Source organism: Amia ocellicauda, chromosome 4 (genome assembly GCF_036373705.1).
Source record: "Amia ocellicauda isolate fAmiCal2 chromosome 4, fAmiCal2.hap1, whole genome shotgun sequence".
NCBI lineage: Eukaryota > Metazoa > Chordata > Actinopteri > Amiiformes > Amiidae > Amia > Amia ocellicauda.
Genome location: NC_089853.1, coordinates 42,931,668 through 42,951,530, shown reverse-complemented (window position 1 = coordinate 42,951,530; position 19,863 = coordinate 42,931,668). Strand labels below are relative to the sequence as shown.

Here is a 19,863-nt window from a genome sequence, read left to right as displayed (position 1 = left end):
TCCCTTTCAAAAAAACCCCAAAAACAACACAGTACAGAAGAGCAGATAAAATACCTATCTCTGCCTGTAATGGCACGCTGCATGTCTGCTCCTTCCCAAAGTCGTAATCTGCAGTTCACTGTTGCCATAGAAACGACAGGCCTGGCATTATGCAAAGGTGACAGTTAGCTGGCACTCGGCAGACAGTGCTGCAGTGTCCAAGAATGTCCCATAGACGGCAGCACCTAATCAGCGCACCGGCTCCTGTGAAGCGGCACACTTCAGCTTTGGAGAATATGCCTCAGATACTTTATGCCAATAGTGATTCGCAGGGACAAATACCTGGTTGTAATTAAATGTGCAGATTTAGCAGTTTGAGACGTGTTTGCTTCTCTTTGCGTTGATAGGGCAACGATCTGAAGCTAAGGTGAAAGGAAAAGGTGGAAAATGACTCCACTCACCCCCAATTCAGCTATAATGTAGAATTGTTCATATTCCAGCTCACCTTCGAAACAATTGTTCCCTTAATTGCAGCTACAGATACTACACTCCCCATGTTCAAAGGTAAGCTGTTCTACTTTTCTCTGCTGCCCCAATAAAAGGTTAACCCATGCAGGATACGATCTCTATTAGCCCTAACACAAGACAACTAGCAATACAATAAAATCAGTCAAAGAAAATTAAAAAAAAAAGAAAGGATCATACCCTCCAGCTTAATTATTTCACAGGTAATAATCCAGCAGCAAAACAGAAACTGCAGCTCAGGAATGTGTAAAACAAATTCACAGGGCACAAACGATTTGACACACAAAACTCTGAGGGGTCTCATGCCTCCAGCTTTACAACAGTAGCTTGGGAAGATGCACCCGGGTTTAATTGCATATTCATTTATATGAATAGAATTTAATTGGCATCAATCAGACTGCCTGTAGCAGAAATCTAAGTTTAGGTTCAGGCGCGCTGGTTGATATGCATACATGGTGCATATGTTGAACATAAACACTGAATAGCTTGATTATGGTGTTTAATTAAACATTCTGCACTGGGGTCTTGGGCGTGATGCTCCGGGGAGTTTGCAGGGAGTGACGTCATTATCCTTCTCAAATGCCTTTCCGGAGCGTCAACCCGCAAGCGTACCTTCTCATTTTGAACAAGTGGATTTTTAGTACGTTAGCATTGATGTAGGGTTTTGGCCATGACGTTCTGGCACAATACCTGGGGATTGAACTTGATGGTGTGGAGGGCGTCTTTACATCGGAGTTTATTAAAACAACACGTAGAATAAATAGACAAACTTGGAGAAAAGCATGCACACACACACACTACAAAAACACAATAAAACACACAGCAAGTGCTTTCTCTCTCCTAGGTTATATGTGCAGTCATAGCTGAAGGACCGTGTGACCATTATCCACCCTTAATAGTGTTACCTGTGATTCTGCCATTGGTGTATAAATGTTGGCCCGCTGAGGGGAACAGGATAGTGTGACAGAAGCTGTGATTAAATGAGATCAGTTTGTCGGCATCTAGATCACTCCACTGAGATAATCTCCATCTGCTTTGAAGGAGAGCAAACCTGGTTGCAGAGATGCATGGCTGCAGGAGTGACATTGTGGCAAACCAACCTCAGAAACACCTTTCAGAGACCTTAATTGTGCTTCAGTGCTGCCATCACAGTAATAGCTCTAAGGTATATCCAGGGCTGACGTTTAAACAACTGGCTGTTTGGCAGGTCTGAGGGCTCGACCAAATCCAAACTTTGACCTACCCCACGAATTGCACAAATCTGTACCTTGGTCTAGTCTTTAGTCTCAATTAATTTAAAAAACACATATAAATATAAATGACATTGATTTATTTTTTTAAGAATTAGCCTCTAGATACATTAATCCATGTCTGACCAAGATATTGATATTTGAACTTTCAACTTAAATGCAGCCCCTTCAGTAAATTACTTCTTTCACGTACAGAAGGAAGTACCGAGGTTCTGGAAAGCACAACCAAGCTAGTTTGACACATTCGATATACAAACCCACAACGTCTCAGCCATGCCTCAATATTAAAATCAAATAAATATTGGCAGAAACAAAGGATTCTAGAATTCAGTTCAGTTCATTCTAGAATCTAAATAATTTTCATGCTGATGAGAAATAACTCAAGATGAAGCACATGTTAGCAATAGCCTTTTATATGTGTGTAAGTGTGTGTGTGTGTGTATATATATATATATATATATTCATCACCCCTGAATAATTATATCTACATGATATGGGTATGTTTGACAAAAAAAAAACTAGGTTAATGTTTAAAGGCAAAATAGTTTGCATTAGATGTTGAAATTTAAGGGAAATTGCATCTCCCTTCACAAAACACCCTCATCTTTAATTATGCTCACAGGTTTTCACAGCTCCATGGTATAGCTGCCTCTGTAAATAATTTATATATTTCCCTGTTAGAGGAGAAAAAGAAAATGAAAAGAAAAAGAAAAGAGAATACAATTCAATCCAATAAAATCCAAAATAAAATAAAATGCATTTGGTTATATGGGCGGTGGCGGTTTAAATATTAGATTTTATTTACCACTGTTTCACCCAAAAATTGAAATTTCAATTGAGACAGAGGATTTAGGCTGATCAGCATTTTATACAATGCCTTCCATTTTGCCTAGCTCATCGCTGCATTTAGTCCAAATATGTAAAGCATATATTTTTTAAAAAGGCAGTCAAATATCATATGCTTTTGAGATCTTTTGAATTCATACGGCACAAATAATTACTCAAGTCACTAGAAGTAATTGTTTTTGCATAGTAATATTTCAGAAGCATTTTTTTTTCCTTCTTTGTCTGCTTCTTTGCACCATCTGTGATTTCTGTGTGGGTTTGTTCCATTTGTTCAGCCTCAATCCCAGCCTGCTTTGCTTTTTTTTCTTTTTTTTCCCTTGCTGCTTCTAACCTATTTGAACAGACATCTAAGAACAGCACTACATGCTTTATAATGCAGTACTGTATGCATCCTATACCTTCTAGGTTACAGAGAAAAAAAAGTGATAATGGCTTTTCTCAAAATTATATCCTCTGGCTATTTCTGATACAGCTGTTTGTGCAGATCTTTTAAGATGCCAAAAACCTGAAAATATTTTGCAAGTCTTTCTCCTGCCCCCAGTCCCATACGGCCTCATTCCATTGATCTTAAGGGGGGTGCAGTACACTGGTAACAGTGGGAAATTATGTTCATGACAGGGGGATTGTTGATCACAAAAAAAGCCCCCTAAAACGATATATTCTTGATAGACGCTTTATAAAGACTTTTAGGAACGATCCTCATCAGATAAGCTGAAGGAAAGCATAGATACAGAGTCATGTAGATGTGCACTAGTCTATATAAATGACTGAACAGTAGGGCTGCAAAAGTGGGTGGAATAAAATCCTTTATTTTGGTATTTTTACCTGGAGTATTGGCACAGATCTTGCTTATATACATGGCTGTAGATGTGCTGGGAGGAAATTAAACCATATGATTACAGGTAAGGGTCTAATTTACCTTCAGCTTTCTTCATTTGGTAATATCTCCACCCTCATCGCAGACACCAGCGCACATTACACATGCAAAATACACTGAGTCATCACTCTTGTCCCTGCATGTAGGAACCTGGTCACATAGCCAGTGTTTTTGCAAACTGCACTGCAGGACTGCGATTGCTATTAAGCATGCGACAATGACAGATCGATAATACCTCCGCTCACTCCCGTGTCAGCCTAGATGCAGCTGACATGTATAGAGAGCTAAGGATAATGTTTAAGATGTGCCTCTTGTGATTGCAGCAGAATTCATTTGGAGAGATAATTGTTGTCCCGAGCTTCTTTGTGATGCATTGATCACATGCTGTCCAGACCGAAGGCAGGATAAAGCCCCAAACCTATCAAACAGCAGCAGCACACCAAATACTTATTCTGCTTTGTATTGTTCTTCAAGCTGAATTAAAAAAAAAAAGGATATGGGGGAAAAAAGGAATTAAAAGAGGAATCAGTAATCCGCCACAAACAACACATTACTCAGTACTGTAGAGCCCTGCAGACAAAACCATTCTGCATGGGTTTCTTCAATTGTTAGTAACAGCTCTAGCACTTCAGCATGGTTTCTGCATTTATGGCAGTTACAGATATTGCCTGCATAATATGCTTTCCTGTGTAGATTACTGTACAGGAATGTAGCCGTCTATCAATCTATATGTATCACTTTTAAATAATAATATTACTGTTAAAAAACAAAGCAAAGATATCAAGAGTGTTTAAATCAGGAGAATGAACCAAACACATTTAAAGAAAATCCCCTTTTGTGTAAACATGCTTGCAGTTATGAGTGATATGCAAAGAATGAATCACTGTGCTGGATTCAGTGAATAAGTAGCAAAATAAGTAGCTTTTTAGCTTTTTTCATTATTAACTATATCAGCGTTGTGATTTCCATGCAATGTATAGAACCTATATGTTGAGTCAGGATTAATATTGATCTCAATCATGCATATGCTTTCATAAAAATTATGGCTGAAAATTGTTGTGTTGTGAAAATTGTAAATTAATATTTCCCCGAAATGTAATAAACATACACTGAGAAGGAATACACAATTTGAAGAGTAAAGCAACCAATCCAGATTACTATTCCTCAATTTCCTTTTTAAAGGCTTTTTAGAGGATTCTCATCAGAGATGCTCTTAAGAATTATATAAAAAAAGGTTAAAAACTAAAATGCACAGCCTTGGGACAGGGATACAAAGATATTTTAGATTTATAAATCAAGGCATTTTTTCGAAACCCAAGTGTCTATCTGTTATATATATATATATATATATATATATATATATATATATAATTATTTCTTTTTTTCAAGGGAGGAAACGTGACATCAAAGCACTGCTCTCAGTAAAGATATACAGACAGAGCCTTTGATCATAGTCTGTGAACACTCTGATTAATATTAAGATTTACAGTTAAAACCTACAGGGAACTTGTGGGCAACGCGTCCATATGTTCTGAATGCATTTCATTTTTTAATTTTACGCTTTGTCTCCGTAAAAGTTATTTAAAGGTTCAGCACCATCTTTGTGAGAGCATTTCCTAGTGCAGAAGCAGAATGCGAGGCTTAACATTTGAATAATATATTTCAGAGACATGTCCAAGCCAGAGACCTGGTCCTGTATACCAATTACAGGTGCACATCTGAGAACTAAAACTCACTGCAGATTTAAAGTTAAATGTGAAAATGTATTGAAAAAATAATTGACGTACAGAACTGTTTTTACACAATTGTTTTAACTCAAATTTTTGTCATAAAATTCTCAACACACTTTGCTGCCATAGGAACAGAGGAAGACACTATCTTTAGATAAAAAAAAAAAAAAAAAATATATATATATATATATATATATATATATATATATATATATATATAAATCCTATATAAAACCTGATCAAGGTTTAAATTGAAGGAGGAATGAAAAACACTTTTGGACTAAATGACAGCATGTTAAAGACTCTTATTTATTATTTTAACTGTAAATATATATTATTATTTTTAAATGCATAGAAGGAAAATATATCACACTTGATCAGTTCAACATGGTAGACTAATGACAATTCACAGGTTACCATCATGTCTGTATGGAGTATCAAACATAGCAAGTCGTCTCACAAATCTCTTTCCAGGCGGCTACGTCTCTAGATACAATTAAAGGTTAAAACCGGCTGCTGCATGACTCCGCAGGAGCCTCTGACTACACACTCCGAAGATGACTACATGGTGTAGAAACATCAAATATGGACAAGCATGGAGCTGGTGTACAGTTTTGTACTGGACATGTGAACGTCCTTTCTAAGTGGTTAGCCAAGGGTAACATTTAACATTGCACACCATTTCATCAGATAGACTAACAAAGGGTGGCTCCTAATCCAGGGCGCTGCTGCAGTTTGGTGCATATTTTAAATGGAGTATAAATAATTGTTGAAGATATTTTTAATCTGACCCATTTTGTAGCTGCATTCTTCTTAAAGGAGCTGCAGTGGATTTTTTTTCTTACTAAATCAATAAACATAGTAAGATCCTATGGTGATAGATATGAGAAAAAAAAATGCATACATTGTGAAAATAAAATATTTTAATATAATATAAAAGCTTTTTATCTTTAACAAAAAAACAATAGGTTTAAGTGTCAAGAAACTGCAATGTGCAATATGTGGCCTCACATATTGAAGGCCTCATCACAAAATTCACATTACAGTCTTTTCAGAGCAGCTGTGCATTTGCCCCTTTCCAAATGCTACCCCTACTGCAGTGGGGTGGATGGCGATGGACTTTGTGGTCCGTGTGTCTCTGCGTGTTTTCGGGTGTGTTTATGAAGCTCTCATGGCAGTGTCTGTTAGAACTCAAAGCACAGCTTGGCCTCTTTTTATCCAGCGCACTCTGAAGACCTCTGGGGAAAAAACTGAGAATTTGTGTGTGGATACATTGTGTCTGTTTTTGTGCCTCCAGATGAAATCAAAGGGTTCACAAAAAAAGAGCTTAGAAATCTTGCAGGGGGTGGGGGGGAGTTTTTTGGTGGGGGGAGGAACGCCTCATCCTGCAGCGACTTTGTGAAGTATTCCAGTTTATTTTAAGTATTTAATCGGACAACGCCATTTGCTATATGTGCCGATGTCCCGGTTGTAGCTATGGGCAACAGCTGGGTCCTACACTAGTGAAAATCCCAATATTTTCCTGCTGTCTCTTAAGGTATTATTTAAAGCTTGTGTAGGGCTCACCATAAAGCACTCATCAATGTTATTTAATTATTATATAACTGTTAATTCTAATGTTTATCAATACTCTTCTTCAATTTTCTAGTGTTCCCATTCTCTTATTATAGGGAAAGGTTTTAAATGAACTGCCAATGCCTTGATTGATGATGGTTGTCAATTTAGACAATGATCTATGGCTTGCTCACCTGCAATGAAAAGAAAGGTCAATCAAGCCAAATTAAATTTATTCTATAGTGCTGCATCTATAGAAAAAAAGCCTTCCCAGCTTGATACCAATAAAATGATATATAGATACAGTGATAGAAAGATATATGGACATGCACACAATGGTCATTTGTGCATTAATTATGAAGATAATAAAATTATAAATCTGCATACAGCGAAGTTTCATGGCTGCTGAACATAGGAAGATAAGATTCAATGATATAACTGACAACAAGAACCCGGGGTTCCTTGTCTAATTATACAGCTGTAGCTGTAGTACTATAATGTTATTTAAATTAAAACTAAAAACTGTTTTTTATTTTATTTTGGGGAGTAATTGAGAGTAATATGAATGTATATTTAAACAAATATTATATCAACTACAAAAATAATGAAATAAAATGCTAAAATATTGATAAAATGTTTTACATGTTTATAAACATACTGTATCCAAATCAACTCACAAACACATTCATACACACACGCTTATTCGAACACTTTAGTTTTGACATAGAATTTGTAAATTGGCTTCATATTGAATTGTGGATTATTATGTTATTATGCATTCCATCACAACATGCATTTTATGTGGAATAAGCTACTCTGCTGTCAATAGTGTTTATCAGAGTATCAGAAGTCCAGACAACGCTGTGCCTCAACATCAACCATACCTTTTCTATGCCTTTTTTGTGGTAATTTTTGATGAGCATAGCATCGGTACCTATGTGCTGAATATTAACAAATCCATCTGTTTTACTTTCTAGAAGGCAAAATCTAATACTCTCTGAAGACCGAGTCAGAATTAAATTCTTCCAGCGCATCCTCAGACTAAATGTCCATATTTAATTGACCTCTTCCGCAAATGCTTAAGAGTGCTCTTGCTGGAATCGGGAAAACTTCTAGGCCTATTTCTTTTTCCCTTTTTTTCCTTTCTTTTGTTTTATTTTTTATAAGACGTCAGTGAATTAAATCACTTGAAACCCAAAAATTGCCCACATTCACCTCCCTCTGGGACTCTGTACTGTCAGCCTTCATTAGACTCTATCGGGGGAAGACCCCTGGCAATGCAAAGATGCTTTCCTAAGTGAAGGCTCAAAGCCAATATCTGCATTTCATGGACCCCCTCCACCTCAGCCCCCTCCCTCAAATACCTTGGTCTTACCGCTTTGCTGAGCATTCGTCAAAAATATATTCCATTCAAGCACCAACTTAAAGTGACTGAATATTTCAGCTTGAGAGAAGGAAAGACATTTCCTTATAGGACACCATCCCTCTGCAAATAACTAACCAGCTAACTAAATAAATGAAGGAATCATAATAAATGTCGATTTTTACAGTTTAACATTTTTTTAATATCAATTTGCATCTTAAAATGATAAGTAAATATACAATATTTAAAGTCATTAATATATTCTAATTAACTAAGAAATACAAGTTAAAAAGGAAGCATGCACAACTAGGGATTTAACTGAATACTTTTGAGGAATATTTAATTGGTATCCCAAATGTGTGATAAAATAATAATAACAAAAACATAAAACATCATAAAACAAACTATATATTTTCCATTCTTTTAATACTAAATAAAATGCAGAATGTAGGAAGGTCAATGTCAGAGTGTGAAAATTGATTCTCAGCATGAATCCCAGAGGGGACACTTAACCTTAGAAATAAAAATAAAATAAAAATACACACACACACGCACATGCACACATATGCATTAAGGAATGATTGGAATAATTGTCATCTCCAGTTTCTGTCATTTCATTCGTTTTCTGCACAGTGACCTTCAAAACAAACCTTTCACAATGCAGTACACACTCATACCCCACCTCCCAATATCTTAATTGTAAATAAAAACAAAAATGTAGCTTTTTTTATAAACATTAAGTCGACATTTATTATTGTCACCCCACAGTTGACTACTGAAGCACGGTAATCTGGATTATCTGAGAGACTGTTGAGATTTTACATATATTTTAATGAACACACTAGCCCCAGCATTTATCTTGACATGTTCTTCATTTAGTCGTCCTATGAATTAAATGAGTCAAAAAATAAAACAAATATAATAAAACAAATGTCTCAGAAGAGCCCATTTACAGACACTGAATACAAGGCTGAGGCAAGTGTGACCAAATATACAGTGCTCTACCAATCACCGAGTAAAGGCCCTATCGTTGAGATTTGATCCCCTTAAATAATGCGGGCTGGGAAAGTTAGATAAGATGAAAAATCCAAACAACATCTCTCTGGGCAGGAGATAAGGTTAGCTGTCACATAGAAGAAATCTGGAAATTTAAACTACTTATGTGTTTAACAGTTTGGTTTACAGGGGAAGTTAGGACGACTGGGTGAATTTCAGCAAGTGCGTATTATCGTACATCACAGGACCAGAGATCTCAGGAAGGTGTGAGAACACAAAGGAAAAAACACAAGCATTAAATCAGAGGGAAAACGGGAGCGCCTGGGAAAAAAAAGGACACAATCTTCATCAAGAAATGTCGATGCTGATATTTATTCACTTACAGTTAATAAAATCTGCCGAAGCCTCGATTGCCATTGAACAATATGAAGGAAGGTCTGCGGATGGTTCCGGTGACATTTTTTTTTCAAGATTTTATTAGTATGCTAATAGATAAATCTTGGGTATGGCTGTAAGATTTCATGCATGGGAAACCCTTTGTTTCCCTGAGAAACAATGTGCTGATATTTTTGCCAGAGCTGTAGATGGCTTTTTCCTTTTCCCTTTCACCTCCATACTGATATCATTTTTATAAATATATATAACAGGCATGTATGTGGTCTTATTATTAGACTGAACATAAAGAAGGCATTGCTATTCTATGTAACACACCCAACATTTACTCATTACACCATATTCTGGAGATGGAAATCTGCTGCCAAGCCACAGTTCATGTTCTCTAAGTACCATTAAACACAAGCCAAAAATAAAACTCCATTTGTGTATTTATTTCTCCCAAAGTAGATTTAATTATAAACTAATGCACTCTTCACTTTTGTTCACACGAGAATTAAAAATAAATGAAATAACAGATACATAAATTCATACTAGTAATGAAAAAAAATATAATAAATAAAATAATATATAAATAAAATATATATGTTCATATCAATTACAAACAATACATTATTCATTATATATAGTATATATTGGAATATTTACATCAGAAAAATAAAACCTGATCATTTGATATAATTATGAGTATAATTGATATTGATATTTTGATCATTTTTTAAATAATTAATAAAATTATAATTTAAGTCCATTATGGTTCTAATTAAGAATAAATGTAAGACATATTCTGGGAAAATATTTATGTAGGTATCATGTATTCTTAAGAGGCATTTTCCTACTGAAATACGAAGAAAAAAAATGTATTAAAAAAGTATCTTTCAATGGCATATTTATTAACACTATTATATATTTTTTGTGAATTGCACTTACTTTACAATAACAATACAATTGCATCGTTTTGTTAATCTAATAAAAGCAGTGTATTGGTATTCACAGCTCTACCTTTACGTTGTGAAGGCCTTTCTCAAATCAATGCCACAGAAAAACTAAGAGAATCTTGTCAAACACAAATCTATTGCAGATTCACTGCTTTCAGAATCAGAAACATTAACAAAAATAACATCAAATCACTGCAGCTACAACTGGGTAAAGGGTGGGTGTGTATTTTATTAATTTATTTTTAATAAACAACCTGGAATACCTTTTTGGTTAATTTAATAACATCTAAAGAGTACCAATATACACTCACAAGTTTTGAACAAAAATACACACCACAACCCCCTCACACACACTCAGAGCACCCACCTCCCACACCCCCTGCACACACACCGCCCCCCAACACACATACATACACACACTCACACGCAAACTGTACACCCAGCATGCTTCAAACTAACTGTAAAATGAAGAGAAAACACATTCATTAGCATAGAGACATGTTTAATCAAATCAAGCGGCGAGTACAAATTAGCCAGTGGAAGTGTAATGAGTTGGGAATTAATTAGCAGCATAATGAGAATAAGCGCATCTGCTGATTACCTGGTGGTCACTGTGCTCCCAATAGACCTTCCATGGGGCTGCCTCCCTACCCCTCTTTTTCTATCTGTCTCTCGTTCTCCCTCTCCCCTCTCCTTCTACCTTTCCCTACAAGGCGGTTATTTCTTTTTTTTTTGTGCTCGGATTCGGAGAGCTCTTGGACTGGAACAAAGTGGCCAGCAGGGTTCTGTGCATCAGACGAGAGAGAGAGAGAGAGAGAGAGAGAGAGAGAGAGAAAGAGAGAGAGAGAAAGAGAGAGAGCATTAGAGCTGAGAAGGTTTGTTTTCTAATTGAAGAAATCACACCTCTACCCAGACTCCCTCACTGCCACCATCCAGCTTTGTCCTGGAATAGCCTAGGCTTGTCATTTCACATTTTTTATTCCATCTCCGGTTGACTGTGCGTTCTCCCATGGGCTAGGGATGTGTAAGCAGTGCTATTCCCAAGAAAAAGAAATGCATGTTATTGTGAAGACTATGTAAAATGCATACTTTACCATAAGTGTGAAAACAACCATAATTGCAAAATCCAATCAATCAATTCCCACCCTGTTTAATTCCCATTTGTTTGTTTTCATATTATAGCTCGACTGCAGTCATTTGAAAGCCTGCAAGGAAAATATACACATTAGTCACATTTCACAAATCAATATCTCTTCTGTGCATTCTTTTTTTCTTTTCTTTTTCTTTTAATTAAGTACCAATTAAATCATGATTTAATTTCAGAAAATACAATGAAGTTAAAAAACAGACAAAATCAAGTTCATTTCATGAGACTAGACAACAGAACCAGACAATCTGATCTCCTCAGTCTACTGAGTTTTGATGGACAGTGCATAGATGCATCAGGATCTCCAGAGAGAGCTCTCTCCAGTATGTTGCTGGGATGAATATTTTTTGCCAACCTTACAGTCTGATTGGCTACAAAAATCATCTGGTGATTCCTTTCACTTGTGAACTGCAGTTGAGGGATGTTTGCACTCACGCAACGTCTGAGCGCCATAGTCAACTTGTACGTTTAATTTTGAGAATGAACTTCCTCAACCTCCTTTCACTTCACAGCCACCGAGGACTTGAAATGTGATGACTAGGCTAAATAAATAAAAGGAAATACAGGGCTGAGTTTCCCTATGTAGATATCTCCAATTCAATTCCATTTATTTCCTTTATTGAATGAGCAAATCATAATTCAGGGAGCTCCGATGAAGGGGGAAAATAAGAATGTCTCTCTAAATCTATTATTACTGATCAAAACACAAATATATAGAGAGAATTAAAAGGATGTGGAATTCAAGGCGAATAACCCTTTAATTTCTGAATAAAGCTCAAATGAAATAAAATGACTCCTTAAAATTGATTCGAGCAGTGGATTAAGTAGGATATCAACTGTTCAAAGATATATCACATTATTGCAATGGCTGCCGTGTACAACAGACTATCATCGAATAAAATTATATTGTCAATGCGTACGGTTCTTTTCCACTTTTCTTGCAACAGTAAGCAGAATCTGACTTCTGCATGCTGACAGCTTATTAATAACACGAGTGTGCATGGAGGCAAACGTGCAATGGGAGGAAATCATACATAGAGCAGTTCAGAAGTTGCAGAATAACATGCCATGTTTCAAGATATAACATTTGTTACACTGTTCTTGTCATAAAGGAAATACTGTAAATGAGTTGTATTAATTAGACTTAATTTGTAAATGCAAATGAGTTTAATTAAAAATAGACGTTCCTTTATGGCTTCAAAGGAAAATATTGGAACATAATCAAGCAGTTTATTTAGCTTGAGTAATAATGAGCAACATTTTAGTTAATGAGAGCGTAATGCCCTAATTTGTTTATGCTAACGATATTAAACAATATTTGCCTTTTAACATGTCCGACAGTGAATCTGGAGTCAGATTTATTTACTGCTACATTTCAGCTGGGTGTCCAGTTAGATGTACAATGAGACTCTCTAGCAAAGAGCAGTACTGATGGATGTGTTTTTTTAAATTTTTTACAACTGAGGATAATTAAACACAAAGGGAAATGTGAATTGTGATAAACCTACACTTCAATTACTCAGATTATATATGAATAACTGGTTTCACACTTGACCTGAAAGCTCTGCATTTAATTGAGTTGTTACCAACCTGGTCAAAGCTTCAATGATACAAGCTAAAATTATTTCCTCCACATATCCTCACAAGATCAAAGAGTACTAAACATAGGAATAGTATACTGGGGACAAAAAAGGTGAAATGTAAGACAGAAAATAATATTTTCATATTTTAAAACTATCTCATACTATATACTTTTTTAAATACACAGATATATTGAAGTAAAAGTGAGAAGTTCACAAATAATAGGTAATTTACACCATTACTCGCATAATTCGTAAAGATCTGCCATCACTGGTGTTTAGGATGAAATGTAAGGTATTATTGACAATAAACATGTACTAATATTAATTATATTGTATTTATCAGAAGAAAACATTACTGTGGTTGGTGCTGACAACATCTACATTAAAGAAAAAATAATAATGATCTATTTTTTTTTTTTTACCATTAACAAAATGCAGAATTATTGAATCATCTTCAAATCCATTCTAAACAAAATTATGTAATGTAGGGTAAACAAATGAAAACAAGACGATCGATACTTCAGTTTGTCTGCCATCATGAAATGAATACATTCGTCTTCAATGTATAGATTATTTTCCAAGGACGAACCCAGTGATGTGAATGATTTTAAAAGGATGAAAGCATACTTTTTGGACCTTTAAGATGTATCATGTTAGCCATGTAGAGCGTTAATTACCGAAAAAATGCCCAATCCAGATAACCTGCCCTGATCTCAGTGCACTATTTGTAAATTGTTTTTATGTATTTCTGCAAAACATATATCAATAAAATATCAATTTCACAAATCTTTTCGAACCTTCAGAACGGTTTCCTACCATTTTCAATAACAACACAGGCTTATAAAAGAGTACATTTTTCACAAGGTCACAGGGACAGGTTTTGGACAAATTTAAAGGAGCAGTGGACATATAAACACATTTTGCTGCCAATACACTCTACACTCAAGAGTAGAAAAATAAAAGTACCTTATTACATGTTTTTCGGGAATGTTTTTTTATTGAAAGGGAGACAAAAGGTACATGTAATTAAATATATATAATAAACTACCTCAGGTGGTTCTAAGCTGCTACATCTAGTGGGTTTATTCTTGACTCTTGCACTGTTGGGGCGCTATAAAGTAGCCCAGGTCCCATTTTCTGTCCAGTGCTTAAAATATTACTGTGTCTGACAGGGTCGGAAGCATCTCAACACGTGAGTGATTCCTGACACGTATGCGCTCCAGCTCACACACACCGCTCTGTCTTGCCGTGTTTACAGATGGGACTGCCTGCTTTCTTGGGGGATTAATCTGTGAGTCCAAGTGAAAATATTCAGTTTTCTGAGAGTCACTGGGGTTCCTCAGCCACAAAAGCTCACAAGCCTAAACATTCAGTGTTTCAGTAGAAAAAAACAGCTCACTCAATTCTCTGGGCATGGGGCAGATTGTCTTCAAATGCAGAAAAATATCCACAATGCAATGGAAGGTGGCTGAAGTATTAGAAAGCATTTCAATTTAAAAAAAAGAAAAGACATTTGAGATAATATAAAGGTGATAAAAGACACATTCTGATAGGAAGATCTTTCCTCACATTATAGTATGTCCCTACAGTTACACTGCCTGCTTTTTATTAGGCCCATGCTCAAGATTTTCCTAAAGATTCACACTAACATGATTTAATTTCTTTATTCCATTCAACATGATGTGTTTGTTCACTGTTGACTAAATGTGTACCCAAGTGAAACCTGACAGTGTCTGGCCTACACTGATAACTAGCACACCAAAAGGGAGAGCACCCGAACACCATTTGATTAATAATAAAATAAAAATACAGCGAGTCTTGATTTAATTGGACCAACTGTCGTTCAAACTGGTGAAAATGAAACGTTGTTTTCCTGCCCGTATTGCATTATTAATAGATTAAGAAAACGTTAAATAAATGGGCCAGATACTTTTAAACAGACAAGCCCGAATCTGTCAAACCTCTACATCTACACATGCATTTGTTAAATTTTTTAAAACTCTGCCTTATATTTAATGTATATGGTCATGCAGTACAAAGCACACTGAACTCCAGATACTGCATCAAGGATGCAACTTCAATGCAAGTCCATTTGTAAACTTGTCCTTTGAGGTATTTTGTTGGGATCTTCTGGAAGAAAACCTTTGCTTTCTTTGTCTTTGCTGCCCAGGCAGATCGGAGGTATGGGGTTTGTCCAGACCTATAATGCCGAATCCCCAGTTGAGTTGATGACTGATGCATTGACTAGAATACATGCTTATTGTAACACATTTTTCAGGTCACATCTGCTTTTCCACCTCCTGTTTCAGCACTACAATGGAGAGTACCTGTGGAGGAGTATCCATACAGCTCTGAGGTACTTTGCAACACCACAAAAATACAAAATCAAATCCTTCAGTACGGTTCATGGAAAGCACATTATCAGTATACATTGTTGATTTGTTTCCCCCTCCAGTCCATCCTCAGCAACCTCCGTATTAGTTAAAATTGTCTAGTGGTTTACATATAATTTGCATGCACATATTTTGATCCACTTTTCAGATTTATGTAAGCTATGAATTGTCATCATTATCACCAGTACTGTGGTAACAAACGCGGCCCACTATAGCAGTATGGGTTACAATAAATCATTATGCTTTAGCCCACATGATTCACATACAACATGCTACAAAACGTTTGCACGATATTATATATGGCTTTGGACAAAGTTGTCAAACAAATACAAAAATTATTAATTTATAGCATTATGGAATACATGTGAGTGAAAATCTTCTAAGATTAAAGTTGACTGTAAACACCTCCCAGTAATAATAGGAAAAAGAGACACAAATACAGTAACTGAATTAATCGATTTGGAGAATGAAAAACAAAAAAAGGGGAAAAGTCGGTCTAAAACCACTCTATTGAAAAAGCATCCATTTTTAGTGTTGCAAACAAGTGCCATCAGTTATCGTTTACCACCCATAGTAATAAATGATTAATTACCCTTAACTGAAGGATCTCCTTCAACAGGCGAAACAATCTTTTCAAAGCTGGTGTTCGCCATGCTTAGTGCGCTGCGGCATAATAGGATCAATGCCTGCTTCCTGTGTATAACCTCACCGTAACCCTGACTTCGTGACAAGTGTTTGTGTCAAATCCGCAGTTTCCAGATTCCCGTCGTCTTATTGGATTTCGGTGTGGGAGCAAATACTGCATCATTAGAGACACTGGGACTGAGCAAGAGCCAAGCCCGAGAAAGAGAGATAAGTTGGCGCTGCCCAGACTGAGCCCGACCTTGACGGCACATTGGTAAGCCCTGTGAATTGGCTGTTAGGAGTGCAGGTTCATACATCGCTCTCTTCTAAACATAAGTCAGCTTTGCCCTTTCTCCCTCACGTACTGCAAATAATACTCTGTGCAGTCCAAGGCAGGTTTATTGCTTTGAAGAAGTGCAAAGACTCCTGGTGTCTCACCAAACACACCCACAGAAACCTACAGGAACACACTCCCTACCCTTGGAGAATCAGAATTAGTGATTTTATGTGTACTTGCTGTAAATCAATGTTGACGTTATTATTAATTAAAATAGATATTCATTTTCCTGTATTGTATGCTAGTGTGTGATATTTCTGTCCCACCATGCTATTCATCCTTATTTAAGTTCCTTCTTGACACACACAGTTGGAAACAAGTGGAACCTGCTGTTTTTAAAGATAATGTTTCATATGTTTATACATTTTATATATATATATATATATATATATATATATATATATATATATATATACATATATATATATACAACCAGTAACACTAAAATAAACAATAACCTGTTCCTGTTTTTGTAACCCTTTGATTTAAAGACATGTTTTAGAACATCTCATCAGTGCAGCAAAGCTCATTACATTAGATTGGCTTATTTCTTAATAGCCCAAAGATTACCAAATAAGGTTTTGCACATCCTTTTAGCCTAACATAACCCTGCTTGGGAGAAATGTGTTCTAGTCCTGTTAAATGATTGCCTGAGAGGTAAAGGAAATATGGGTTCTCTGTGTTATGAAAGATATTTAATCCTGTGAGGAAAATAAGTGCCAGATATTTAACTGCACTCAGACTTTGAAAACAAATTACTACTTTGTTGAATAGAGCCAATATATACATACGTACTTAGCAGGAACACAAGTGTATTCTTTGTGTTGTGGTGTAAACTCTGGATTACATCTTCTGAAATAGTATGAGCAAAGACATTCAAGGTTTGCAATTGCAGAACTGCTTATAGTAGAAGTAGAAGTAGAATAGGAACTAACGTAAGTATTTAAACAAACATTCTGATCTTCACATCTCACTCATGAATCTTGTCTTTTTAATGTGCTGTTGGAGTGCATAATAACAATAATGAAAAGTCTCTCTGGGAGAGGCCAGCGAATGGAACATCACATCGGGGAATAAGTCAGTGCACCATGACAATATACTCTTTGCCACGGCACCTGATGGAAGAATAAAGAAGGCTGTACCATTACAGACCCTGTCCACAGGGCACTTTTGCAGAAATCCTTACGTGTATTATCCGCTTCGGATGGCAGTTCATTATTGTAACAAAGAAAAATAGTAAGTTAATGGTAGAGTAAACAATAGCACTCAGAGTGCAATGTACTAGAAATATGCAACTCCTAGTACCTGATCCTGCCGTTGTCTGCATTCCTTCTTGATTTTAGATCTGTACTGCAATGATGCAGCAGAGGCTAAACCAAACAGCCTGGATGCCTTTATACATTGTGACACAGAAAAGTGCTCTCGGAGTCTTAGCAGTTCATTACATCGCTTTCAATTAGTCTTGAAAGATGCAGCTCCCATTTAGCTTTCAGGTAAACTGGAAACACGCTCTGAAAAAGCCCAGATGCATCCTAAGATATGTTCTGTTTTCATTTCATTATCAAAGAAACAATAGAAAATAAAACAAGGCACTTTGATTCAATATGAAACGTGTTAGCAGAAAAATTACCAAATGCTGGAAGTTTTCATCAAGGACAAAATCCCTTGAACTACACAGAATGTAAGGATTAAAATAACATCCCCAGCCCTAGCACTCCACTGGCATTTCAGTTTGTAAACTTGTTCCATATTATTTCTCTCATTTAATATTTAACCGAAAATATATTGTCATTTACTACCTTGCTGTGACATGTATTGAGCATTAGCTTTGCCCAAACTCACCAAAAACCATGCATAGATAACACCCAAGGGACGGTATAAAATCCACAACATAAATATGTACAACTGGAAATGTCTCTCCTTATTTGCACATTTTCAGGAAGATAATATTTGTCATATGCTGTGGAAAAGCTCTCTGCTCCTCTTTATTTCAGATAGATCTAGATCTATGAAACAGTACATTTACAATATAGACCAATATTATTGCTGAATAACAGCTGTAAAACATTATAGTCCAATATCAATACTGAATAACGACTATTATTATATTAATAGTATATTACACACCATTGCAATTCCAGAAGACAATACTATGTTTCAGATACAATTTAGTTAAACAGTACTCTGTCCTGTACTGTATTACACTCTTAATTAATTAAGGGTAAGCATAAGACCCAGGTTTGGTGTAAATTGAAGGTGACAGGGCTTTAAAGACTTACGTTACTTTATGAGGTTGATTTGTCATGGAATGAACCTATTACCCCAGTGTCTGCCCTCAATTGAATTCTTACTGTACATGGAATTTGCCTTCCATGTTTTATCAGAACTCCCAGCACAAGGTGTAAGCGTTCTACCCTGAAGAGATCGGAGGTTCTGCTAATGCCATTTCTGAAAAAAACGTTCCTTCATTATCAACCATCAAGCTACATTTTTAGTTTTTCCTACTGTGCAGGTGTAATATAAACTCCTACCTTCGCTTCACATGTGGGCATAAATATCCTCAACACCACGGTATATTGCATTAATTTCAAATACATCATTTTTATGTTTATTTTTTTATTTACAGAAGTAACAAGACTACTGTGGGAGAAAAGGTGACTTTGTTTAGTAGAAGTCACCATGCTGATTGTGAAGGTCCTCATTACACTCAAATGCTAATAATGATTTATTGTGCATTGTACTACATTCCCCTTACAGAAATTAATGGTTACTCAGGGAAGCCTCGTAGCCTCCAGCAAACAAACTATTGCTGCAATTTAATATCCTATTCGACGCTAATAGGCTCTTGAAGTCGGAACTTCATGGAGCTAATTCACCATTTCAGCTCCTCTTTGCGGATGACTAAATTTCAAAATCCAGTCTTGAAATAGCATCCACTAAAAACAAAGCATTAAAGACTGAAGGGAAAAAAGAACAAAAAGGTATATCCATCACTCTATGTAGAACTGTCTTGGAATATACAATGTGGTAGTGTGTTAAGGGATTGAGACCGCTTTAACTGTAATCAAGACCTCCTAAATTCAGAATTTATTTGAAAACATCTAAATGAAATATGCATTTTCTCTGGTTTTATTTCATTATTGTTGCATGTTTTAGGCACCACCATCCACATGACCATTTATAGTCAAATGGCCGACCTGTCACATCAGACAAGTGTATATGGTTCATATTCAAAATCTTAGCAGCATAAACCAAAATTTTTTCATGCTCATTTTTTATTTGGGTCATGAACTGCAGCCAGTTATGAGAACAACACATTAAAATTGGA

General features: G+C 36.0%; 1 long non-coding RNA gene across 1 annotated transcript in view; it reads right to left on the bottom strand.

Annotated features, from left to right (window-relative positions):
• Positions 1–10,942: 10,942 nt before the first annotated feature.
• LOC136748903 (uncharacterized) overlaps positions 10,943–19,863 on the bottom strand; it is a 68,552-nt gene continuing 59,631 nt past the window's right edge. The window contains exon 3 of the long non-coding RNA XR_010816657.1: positions 10,943–11,236. This is a non-coding gene — a long non-coding RNA (uncharacterized LOC136748903). The remainder of the gene's footprint in view (positions 11,237–19,863) is intronic.